Consider the following 12,158-nt stretch of genomic DNA (forward strand, 5'->3'; position numbering starts at 1 on the left):
TTAACTAAAGTAGCCAAAGCACAGCATTGTATTGACCGTATTTTGAGAGGCAATTTTAATACAAGAGAGAAATATTATCCAGGTTTTGAATAAAAGGAAATCTAATAAATATGTGACTTTCTGGAAGCAATTCATAGAATAGAAAAGTTATAATTTGTATCTTTCAGTTTTATGTTCCTTAGTTGATGGTGCAACTTCTTTCACTGCTAGCTGGCTGGCCACCCAAATTTGTAGCTGTCTACATTTGATGAAGGTCCTGTGTCACTGTTGGTTTTGTCTCAACTCTCTGCTAGGGTTATGAATGGTAATATAGCCAGTCCTGTGTTGTGTGTATGTGCAACTCTTCCTACTCTTGTTTTCCTTTATGCTGGCAGAGGGTCTTATCTTTTTAGTAATTCTTTCTCTAAAAAGGCATTTTAATATTTTATTTTCCAGTAGTAGTGGTCCCAGCTTTATCATCACCTCAAATGAATATTCTATCAGCCTTGGTCTTAATTTTCTGGAGTGGCTCTCTCCCAGAAAAACCCACTTATTCACAAGCTTGGGACCTCAAATCTTTGGGCTAGAAAGAAAAAAAAACTCTTCTCATTATACAGTTGGCAAAAGAAAAAAAAATAATCAATGAAATAAAGCTAAAAAGACAAGATAGGAAGGGGAAAAAAAGTGAAGAGAGAGAAAAATTAAAGATTTCCCAAATCCTAAAATGTCGTTTTTGTTTTGTTTTGTTTTGTTTTGTTTGTAAATAGGATAGGAAAGGTTTCTTTGACCCACTTGTCTCAAATGTTTCTTCTAGAGATAGCATATAGCATCATCAGCCCCTGTAGTTTCATGTTCATTTGGCTTCCCAACGTCCCCATTCCTTTCTGGAACATTTTCTACCTTCTCCTGACTGGCAACATTGTATCTTCATCATATTGATCTGCAAAGAAACATGTCCTGTCTGTGACTTTGGTACCAATATTTGACATAATATTAGTATATACCTCTTGAATCCACATTATGCCCCATTCCACCCTGCAACTCTGTCACAGAGACCAATAGAAGGGTAAGTTTATTTGATTTAACCAGCAAAGACTTGTTAAGTAGACAGGGAGACTGAAATGAATTGGAAGTTCATAATCCTGTAACTGAAGCTACGATAAACTTCAGACACTGACAATTAACATAATAAAGGTGCAGACAGTAGACACTCAGAAAGCAGTGACAGATAGTAATTCCAAATGTGAATGATAGAATTTTAGCAAGCTAAGATTTTATAAAAAAACAAAACATCCAGGGGCTAGGGAAATAACTCAGTAGCAGAGTACGTGCTTAGTGTGTGCAAGGCCCTGGGTTCAATACTGAGCACCAAAAAATTGCCATTCTTTTCCTTGATTACAAAAATTACTAGTTTTTCATTTTTAAAAGTTTGAAAATACAGATTGCGCCTACCCATAATCCCAGTTACTAAGGAACTGCAGGAAGATCACAAGTTTGAGGTCAGTCTTGACAATTGAGAAAGACCCTGTCTCAAAATTAAAAGGGGCTAGGAATGTACATTTGTGGTAAAGCACCTCTGGGTTCAATGTGTAGTATATAAAAAAAAGAAGTTTGAAAAATATAGATAAGCAGAAAGGATTTTTAAAAATCCATCCCGAGACAATCATTGTGAACATTTTGGCATATACTTTTTCGACATTTTCTAAAATTTTCAATTATATATACATTTATACATACAGTATATGTAGCTGGGATCTTAGTCAATGTAATGCTTTGTGATATTATTTTTTAAACCTAACAGTATATTGTGAATATTTGCTTACATCCTGAAATATTCTTCTTTATCTGACTATCCATTCCAGAATATTGAAGAAGTGTGCTTTATCCCTATTATTGAGCATTTAGGTGGCTTCCAATTTTTCACTTTTATTAATAACACTATAGTGAACATAAATCATTTCACAAATATCAGATTATTTTCTTATGTTTGTAGAAATTGAAATGCTTAGTCAAGGTAGTTATTCAAGTACTTTTATGACACTTTAAATACATTTGTGACACTCTTAGCAGCAGATGAGGAGATCATGTTTTGATCAGTAGAACTTTTCTAGGATGTCAAATATCTCTCTTATTTGAAAACTTGTTTTGTTTTGAAGATGCATAAAGTTATGTAATATATTTACATAAAGAAGGAGATATAAGGCTCTAACCCCTCTACCCTGCCACGTGGTATTTGATTGAAGAAGGACAAGTTTGTGTTTGAGGTGGTGTCACACTCTTGACATGTAAAAAACAATATATAGAGTAAAGAAGAGAAAAGTTTGGGCAGTTCTTTTCATCTCCAGTGTGCTTTCACTAATGACTTCCATGCAATATGGTATATCTTTCTTCCCTGAATCTTCCCCTGCTCAAAGGTGGCAAATGATTTCATAAATATTCATTGACTGAAATATCAGATTTTCAAAGATAGTCTCTTTTATTTATTTATTTTTTAGTTGTAGATGGACATGATGCCTTTATTTTACTTATTTATTTTTAAGTGGTGCTGAGGATCGAACCCAGTGCCTCACACATGCTAGGCAAGCGCTCTACCACTGCGCTCTAACGGCAGTCCCATCAAAGACATCTCCTTTTGCAATTAATTGTAAACTATATAATTTTTAAAAAATATTTTAGTTGTAGATGGACAGAATACCTTTATTTATGTATGTGCGTAGTGCTGAGAAATGGAACCTAGTACCTCACACAAGCTAGGCAAGTGTTCTACCACCGAGCCACACCCCAGCCCCAAACTATATAATTTTTATTAAAGAAATGAAGAAGGAAACAAAGTGGTATTACTTTTATTTAAGTACAAGCATGATGAGAGTTAATATTTTCCTGTTTTAATGCATGTGATACCAAGTATATATTTTTAATGCAGTGTAATCTATCACTGAGAAATTTCAAAGCTATTATTTTAAATGTTAATTATATAACATGGACAACCATAGTTGTGTGGTTTAAACTGTTAAGGTATGTTTAGAAAAAGGAACTTGAGTACTATATTGTCTTACTATAAATTTATTTTAGATGATACATAGAAATATGGTAATCCCTTGATAATAGGTCATAGTTATTGAAAAATATGTCAAACAAAATTACAGTTGGTAATTTATTTTCTTGTCTAGCACACAGTACCCCCATCCTTCTGCCAAGGAGAATGTATACTTCATAACGACCGGGAACTTGCGTTCCTATCCTGAACAGTTCTGACATATAGTTTACTCAAATATTTGCTGTGTGAATCAAAAATAGGGAAGTAACTTTAAAAGATTTCAAAAGGCACAAAATTTACAAAGACACATAAAGTTCTGGAAGTCATCCAGTTCTAAAACAAACAAGATCTGTTGATAGAGTTGTAAGTTAAATGTAATTCATGACATTTTAAAGTGATAGCATTTATTATTAAAGTGATAGCATACATTATTAGTTTACAGAATGATATAATTAGATGGAAATAATAATAGTTAAAGCTCAGAGATGATAAAAGTAGAGTGGGATTTGTAATACCAGGGTCAAAGGTAGTCCTTGGGGTTTGACTAAACATTTGAGAATGTTAAACACCTATGTGCGGGTTTTTAGCCTACAATAGATGAGAAAGGAGGCAACTGCCTGAGCAACTTTTTTTTTTCTGATTTCGTTGGCCTTTATTTATTTATTTATTTATTTGTAGGTATTGTGGATTGATCTCAGTACCTCAGGCATTCAGTACTTAGTTTCTTTTAAAAATTGAGTTAGGTAGAAGTCAATATTTTAATATTTATCAAACAGAATCTGTATTATTTATTGCTGTGTGATAAATTACTCCAAAACTTGGTGACTTAAAGCAATAAATACTGATTATCTTACAGAGGCTATCGAAAGAAGCAGGCATAGCTTAGTTTGGTGTTTGGATCTCGGTTTCTCTCAAGGCTGTATTCAAGCCATGTTAAGGCTTGGCTTAAGGAGTGGATGTTGGCAGGGGTTAGTTCTTTTCAGAATGTTGCGCTGAGGGCCTTAGTTCCTCCTCACTGATTGTTAACTAGAGGCTACCCTCTGTTGTTTGCCACATAGACCTGTCCATTGGACTGTCTGCAACATGGCAGTTTTGTTCATCAGAATGAGAAAGTGAGAGAGCACAGAGAGTGATAGCAATATAGAAGTCACGGTCTTTTGTAATCTAATCTCAGTTATGACATTCTATTACATTGCCATATTCTATTCATTAAAAACAAGTCACTAGTTCTACCCCATGCATAAGGGGAGGAAATTACACAAGATGGATGTTAAAACAGGACGGGTCATTGGGAGCCATGTTAGAAGCAGCTGACTGCAGAAACTACAAAGAAGGAAAAACAAAAAGTAAGAATGCTAACTCAGCTAAGAGTCATTACAAAGGAATATTTTTTGTATGAGGAAACAGTGTTACTGATAGTGATCACCTTCTACATATGTGGTCAGGAATGGAAAGCCTGCTAAGCGAACTAAGAATACTTTCCACAAAAACAAGGATGGTTGTGTGACTTATAGCTTTTATTCACTATTTGCAGTTTGTTACTATTTTTGATTCAGTTTTTGCTTTTGTTTTCAGTACTAGGGATTGAACCCTGTGGCAATATGACACTGAGTTACATTCGCAATCAGCCTTTTTTTATTTTATACTTTGAGACAGGGTCTAAGTTGCCCAGGCTGGCCTGGAATTTGGGATTCTCCTGCCTCAGCCTCCTGCGTAGCTGGGATTACAGGTGTGTGCCACCTCGCCCAGCTGCAAATAGGATTTTTTAGTGAAGCAAAAAACAAACATGAATCAGCAAAGTGGAACTGTGATTTTTAATTCAAAAACAATTCTGAGATACAGTAATTAATCAGTAAGAATTTACTGAGCACCTCCATGTGCTAGAAACTTACTGATATTAGGGAAGTATAGAGCATACTCTACTTTCAATTAGTCTGTGGCAGGTTTTGTAAATCCACGAAATAGAAATCAACTCCTTATTGTATCAGATACTGGGATCTAAAGTCAAGAGATAAAAAAAATCTTAAAAATTCAGAGGAGTGATTAACAAAAGGATTAAAAATTGGAAAACAGGTTGGGGTGTAGCTCAGAGGTAGATCTATATCGTAGCATGTGTGAGACCTGGGTTCTGTCCCCAGTACCAGAGGGGGAGAAAAAAATGGAAAACAATTTATGTGGAAGGGCAGAAGGCATAAAGTTTACTAACCTGAGCAAGATGAAGTTTGCTCCAATAATCCTCTTCAAATTTATGAGTCTCTATAGGAGATGGAGTGTGTCCTCAAATGAAGGAATGTAAGAGAACTGGATCTCTCTTTTCTCCTTCTATATAAAGTTTGATGGTAAATTAATTCTCAGTGTTATATTTTCTCTGATGTCATTAAGATATTTCATATATAGTGAAAAACTATCTAATTATCCATCCTATACTTTATTTTTTGAGTACTGGAGATTGAACTCAGGGGCATTCAACCACTGAGTCACATTCCCAGCCCTATTTTGTATTTTATTTAGAGACAGGGTCTCACTGAGTTGCTTAGTGACTCGCTTTTGCTGAGGCTGGCTTGTGATCCTCCTGCCTCAGCTTCCCAAGCTGCTAGGATTACAGGCGTGCACTACCACACCTCGTTTCTAACCTATTCTTAACAGAGATTTGTCAAGAACTGTAAAGTCTGAGCTTTTACCCTACATGTAAGCTAACAAGTTAGGGTGCCACAATTTCATGCGTGCCAGAGAAGATATGAGACTTGGGCTTCAGACAAAGGATAATTTATTACTCAAAACAATAGTGGGAGCCAGAATAACTCTCATTATTTTCCTCCACTGATTGCATGAGTTTCAGTACTCATAAGGGTGATACAACGTGGGCTAAGTAATACACTAGTTCTTGGGGGTCACGCAAAGTGGTCTAGTTGGGTACTGTGCAGGCAATAGATTTGCATTATATGAGGAACCCCAAGCAAAGGAAGCCTCGATATTTTATACTGGACTGTAAATAAAACAGCACAACCTTTGCCCTAGAGACATTATCTTTATTATACAGGACAGCAAACAAATCTGACCTCTGCTCTGGAGGGAGACATTATCTCTAAATCCCAAGGGTCTTCACTATACAAACATTCTTGAAGAGTACAGAACAAAATCTGTCAGTGCCTCTGTTCCTAACAAGTGCAGAAATGCAAGAAAGGAAAGAGAATTGTCTCCCAACAGATTTTTTGCCCTAAAGACCTTCATTTCTACATTTATTCATTTACTCATTCATTTTTGCAACAAAATTTTTTGACTATCTATGTAGGCCAAGTACATAAAGTATACTTTTTATGCTTTATCAACAGTGTTTATATAATTTCTTTAAAAAAAGACCAAAATATTAGTGTTACTTATTGCTAGATGATAGAACTGAGTTATTTTTATCTGTAAATTCATCATGTTTCTATATTTTCAATTAGCATGCATGACATTTTATTATTATACATGTTTAAAGAGACATAAGTACACATTCCAAATCTAGGAGCTATTGTCTTTTCTGGATCAGGGAATAGAGTAGATGGCCTGTTCTAGAACTGTCTAGTTCATGACCACATGCTTTGGTACATGAGGGTTTCTTTTTAAAAAAAATTTTTAGTTGTTGACGGACCTTTATCATATTTATTTATATGTTATATGCAGTGCTGAGGATTGAACCCAGTGCCTCACACATGCTAGGCAAGTGTTGTACCACTGAATCACAACCCCAACCCCAGATTTTTTTTAAAGTATTTTTTTATAGTTGTCAATGGATCTTTTAATTTATTTATTTATATGTGGTGCTGAGTTTTGAACCCAGGGCCTCACACATGCCAGGCAAGCGCTCTACCACTGAGCCACAACTCTACAAACCCCCTGCCCCCAGATTTAATATTGGGAAAAAAAAAATGTTCTGTTTATATCCAATATTTTATTTTTATTTATTTAATTTTTTGCAGTGCTGGTGATTGAATCCAGGGCCTTGAGTATGTTAGGGAAGTGCTCTATTAGTGAAATACACCCCTGGCTTTATTACCAATATTTTAAATATTACCTTACTCTTTACACTTATAAGCACTTATCAGAATGAAAAATATAATGGCCAATTTGTAAGTCAGATAATTAATCTTGCAAGTGATATTTCAAATATGCAGTCACGTAAGAATATCAGAAATAAAATGTAATTCATCTCATTATTCCTTTGATACAAAGTAATGTGACAATATTTTAGAAGTGAAAAAACTAGGCACTAAAAGATAAAAAAAATTTTACATTGAGTCAACACAGGAAGTTAAGTGAAGAAATGTCCTGAAAAGTGCTCTCATGGAATCTACTGCCTGAACTGTGGGCAGCATAAAAAGAGAATGATTCTGTAGCTTTGTTCAACCAAAAGACTTGTTACCACTCAATAGAGTTGATGGTACAAACTAGGAAGAACAAGAATGTTCTCAACTGCAATAGAAGCTGGTTGAAATATAAACTGCTGGTTGTGGTGGTGCATGCCTACAATCCCAGCACTGGGGAGGCTACTTCAGGAGGATCTGAAGTTTGAGGCCAACCTGAGCAATTTAGTGAGTACACAAACAACTTAGTGAGACCCAGTCTCAAAATAAAAAATCAAAAGGGCTGGGGATGTAGCTCAGTGGTAAAGTACTTCTTGGTTCAATTCCCTAGTATAAAACACACATACACACACACACACACATATATAAACTCATACTTGTTTCTATTAATTTATATCATGAAGAAGCTACAAAAGTCCTCTGAGATATTAATATTAATTAGTATTAATATTAATTTTCAAAAATACAATACAAATGTAGATTCATCTCACTACAACAAAATTAAAAAATTTGTCTACAGAAACAGAAAGTACTATTTTGTCTTTTCTATAAAGAAACTTTTGGAATATGTCACATCCTGAACACTGGACAAGTTAGTACAGGAAACCATCAATATGTGTGAACTAACACATCTCATCTGTACAATACAGAAAGGGAGTGAAATCTAAAAACTGTTCTGGCATTATCCAGGTGTGGTGGCCCACGCCTCTAATCCCAACGACTTAGGAGAGGCAGGAGGATGGCAAGTTCAAGATCAGCTTCAGCAACTTAGTGAGGGCCTAAGCAACTTAGCAAGACCGTGTCTCAAAAAGTAAAAAATAAAAAGTGTTGAAGGGTAGCTCTGTGGTAGAGCATGCCTGGGTTTTATCCTTAGTACCACAGAACAGGTCTGGCCTTGCTTCTTGGCCTCTTGTCTAAGATCAGATAGAGTATTCTTGTCAGTTTAATATCTGATTTGTCCTCTATCTGAGGATAATATACTAAATTGATATTTGGAGCTGAGAAATGGGATAGGAGTTTGCTCTGGTTGCTCTGTGCTTCAACCTGGTATTGCAGTACCTTCAGGAATGATGCACACCCAAACATAAAAAAGCATTCTCTCATTTGAGATTACTGGTTTTAAGAGCACAGTAACTTTTAGAAGTTACAGTAGCTACAGACATTTCAGACAATAACTTGAAATATGCAAGATTTTAGATAAACTGTTAATTAAAACATACATTTGCTGGGTGCGGTGGTGCTTGCCTATTAACTCAGGAGACTGAGACAAGAGGATTACAAGTTCAAGGCCAGCCTCAGTAACAGCAAGATTCTGTCTCAAAATAATAAAAATTAAAAAGACTTGGGCTGTAGCTCAGTGGTAGAGTGCCCCTGGGTTCAATCCTCAGTACTGGAACAAAGCAAAGCAAAACAAAAGAGAAAAAGAAACACTTATATATGAGCTGAACTAGCTGTTCTTAAGAGCTCCTTTATATGGTAAGATCAGATAAACTCATATCATTGGGTTTTTGGTACACATTAAAAAAATTTTTTTTTTAATTGTAGATGGACACGATACTTTTATTTACTTATTTTTTAAGTGGTGCTGAGGATTGAACCTAGTGCCTCACACATGCTAGGCAAGTGTTTTACCACTGAGTTACAATCACAGCCCCATGTCATTTTTAACTTTTAAAATAAATGTTTAATATTTAAAAACATTTGGAAAGATTATTGTGCTATATTAGGAAATCACGTACTCCCTGCTTAGTAGCTATCCCATCCAGCCTCAAGAAGGAGCACAAGATGTTTTGTCCTAAAGTGACTGAAGATAATCATATCCCCACCCATTTGCACCCTCACATAGTAACATTTCTGCTGCACCTTCCCAGCTCATTCCATCCATTTCATAGGAGTGATGTCAAGAAGCACTTAGGTGATCAGGGTCTACGAAGTCTACTGGAAAGGTGGTTGTAGTATAGTCCTTTTCAGTTATACCTCCTTTATGAAAACTGTGTGCTTAAAATTTTCCACACCTGTTGACCCAAAACGATTATTTTTCTGTTCGGAAAATGCAAAATAACTAATCTGAGGTGATGTGATTTTCTTTTCTAATACTTCTAGGGGAAGATACATTTCTTGTTTCACTTTGAAAGTTTTCCTTTAAAAATGATCTCTTCTGAGTTTGTAGTCTTTGTTCTGTCATTCTACAACTTGTTCTGGAAAATGATATTACTTATTTTTGGCTTTATTAGAGTAAGAACTGTTCAAATGAAAATTAAGTTTTATGCTAAATGTCTCCCATACTTACTAAGCAAATTTTTCAAATTCTGAAAGCAAAATTTCAGTAAAAGGGTAGGTTTTAAAAAATGCTGCTAGTCCTAAAATATGTTGATGACTTGAAGCTGTAAAGTCGGGAAATAAGTGACTAAAATATTTGTTTGCATGTGTTTTCTACAAGTATTTGAGGTATAACCCATGTTGCCTAATTATTAGCTAGTGCTATAATCTTGGCAAAGTATCATGATTGCTTTTCTCATTTCTCAAAATTATCTTTTTTTTTTTGTATTGGGGATTGATCCCAGAGGTGATTTACCATTGAGCCACATCCCCAACGCTTTTTTCACTTATTTTGAGTCAGGGTCTGAGTTGCTGAGGCTGGCCCAGAATTTGTGACCCTTGTGCTTCAGCCTCCCAAAGGTGTTGGGATTACAGGTAAGTACCACTATGCCCGGCTTCTATTATTTTAAACTTTTTTTTTCTTTCCCAATTTTTAAGCTCCCTCCATCTTGTGAAATGGTTAAAAAAGTGGAAGTGTAAAATATGTTTTTATGCAACATTTGGATTATGCATTTTACTAGGAAAATATTAGGAAATTAAAAAAAATATATGGCGTTGCTTCTATTACCACTCAGGATAGTTTAATAGGAACAGGAATTATAATATCTCTGACCTATGAGACAACTGTCTTAGATATCAGATAGCCTGCAGTGTAGAAGTGATTTCTCAGAAAAGGAAACATGTTTCCTAAGATTACCCCTGGCTGAAGGAGATTTTCCAGGCTAAAGCACAGGGAAGAAGAACCCAAACAGCTCAGTCACCTCTTTGAGTTGACGAACTGTTTGAAGATCTGGGAGGTGAAGGCATCAGAATTTTCAGAGTAAAAACTAGAGGAAAGAGTTGTACAAAAGAGCTCCGAAGGGTTCTTCTTAAGTCTTCATCTGAGTACTGATCAGTACATGCATGTGAGAAAAACTACCAAGGCTAGCAGTGCATTTCTCAATTTTTACTGACTTGAAAAGGAAAATGTTGTAATTGTCTTAATAAATGTAATAATTTGTCAAAATTCAGTATCCACTCTCAGCTTTTAGTTTCAGTTTCAGTTTACTAAAACTCTCAGCAAATTAATGAATAGAAGGGAAATTCACATGCTGGGGGAAAATATTTGCAAGATATATCTAATAAAGGACTTGCGTACAAAATATATAAAAGAACCCTTACAACCAATAAGACAATCCAATTTAAAAATGGTCAAAATATTTTAAGACACTTCTCCAAAGAAGATAAATGGTGAATAGGGCAGGGCATGTAGCTCAGTAGTAGAGTGCTCGATTAGCATGCACAAAACCCTAAGATCAATCCCTAGAACTGCCAAAAAGAAAAAGAAAATGCTTTAAGATGGTAAATAAGCATATAAAAAGATGCTCAATCTTATTTATTAGGAAAGTGCAAATTAAAAGCAAGAACAGGGGCTGCAGTTGTAGCTCAGAGGTAGAGGGCTTGCCTAGCATGTGAGAGGCACTGGGTTCGATCCTAAATTATCCATCTACAACTAAAGAAAAAAAAAAAAAAAAACAAGCAACAACTGGTCATATTAAGTATTAGGGTAGATGTGGAGAAAAGAAAACTCTTCATAGAAGGTAAAATGACACATATACTTTGGAAAGCAGTATTTATTTAAAAAAACTTTTTTTCCTTTCAATACTGGGGATTGAACCCTGAGGTGCTTTACTACTGAGTTACATCCCAGTCCTTTTTATGTTTTATTTTGAGACCAGTTCTTGCTAAATTGCCAAGGGTGCAAAATCCCAAGTTGCTTGGATTAAAAATGTATGCCATGTGCCTGGCTAGTTTTTTGAAAATTTAAACATATACCTTTCATATGACTAAGTCATTTAGGTCCTAAGTTTTTACTCAAGATAAATGGAAAGATATGACCACACAAAAACATACAGAAATGTTCACAGCCAATTTATTTTAAATTGACCAAACTGAAAACAGCTCCAAAGTCTATCAACTGAGAAATGCATAAACAAATAGTATTATATTGATGCTAGGGAATGCTATTATCAATGAAAAGCAACAAAATATTGATATAGAGGGACACTAAGATAATTATGATTAAATAGAAAAAAATAAATAAAATGCTGAAAGAGAAAAGCTAAAGAAATTGTATGTTGTATGTTTTGTATATGTACAAAAGACCTAATCTATCATGACAGAAATCAAAGCAGTGATCACCTTGGGGCAGGTGTTAAGGGGAGTACAGATGATAAAGAGACAAGAAGAAACTCTTGAGTGGATGGAAATTCTCCTGATCTTATGGTAATAGTTTCACATGCATATACATATATCACGGTGTACTTATAGTGCAGCTATTGCAGTTTACTGTGTGTTGATTATATTTTAACTAAACTTTATGTACAATACCAATAACATTAGATGTAGTTCTTAGAATTATATTTCTAAATGTGTATCTTTACAAAAATCTGTAAACTGCTTTTTCAGAAATTGTGGGCTGGGGATATAGCTCAGTT

General features: G+C 35.0%; 1 protein-coding gene and 1 non-coding gene across 2 annotated transcripts in view; one reads left to right on the plus strand and one right to left on the minus strand.

Annotated features, from left to right (window-relative positions):
- Positions 1-12,158, minus strand: part of LOC124977719 (uncharacterized) — a 102,702-nt gene that overhangs the window by 53,488 nt on the left and 37,056 nt on the right. The gene's annotated exons all lie outside the window — the stretch shown is intronic.
- LOC124978518 (U2 spliceosomal RNA) lies at positions 8,257-8,443 on the plus strand. Its single transcript, XR_007107498.1, has one exon. It is a non-coding gene; the product is annotated as a U2 spliceosomal RNA (small nuclear RNA).

The sequence above is a fragment of the Sciurus carolinensis genome, chromosome 2 (genome assembly GCF_902686445.1).
Source record: "Sciurus carolinensis chromosome 2, mSciCar1.2, whole genome shotgun sequence".
NCBI lineage: Eukaryota > Metazoa > Chordata > Mammalia > Rodentia > Sciuridae > Sciurus > Sciurus carolinensis.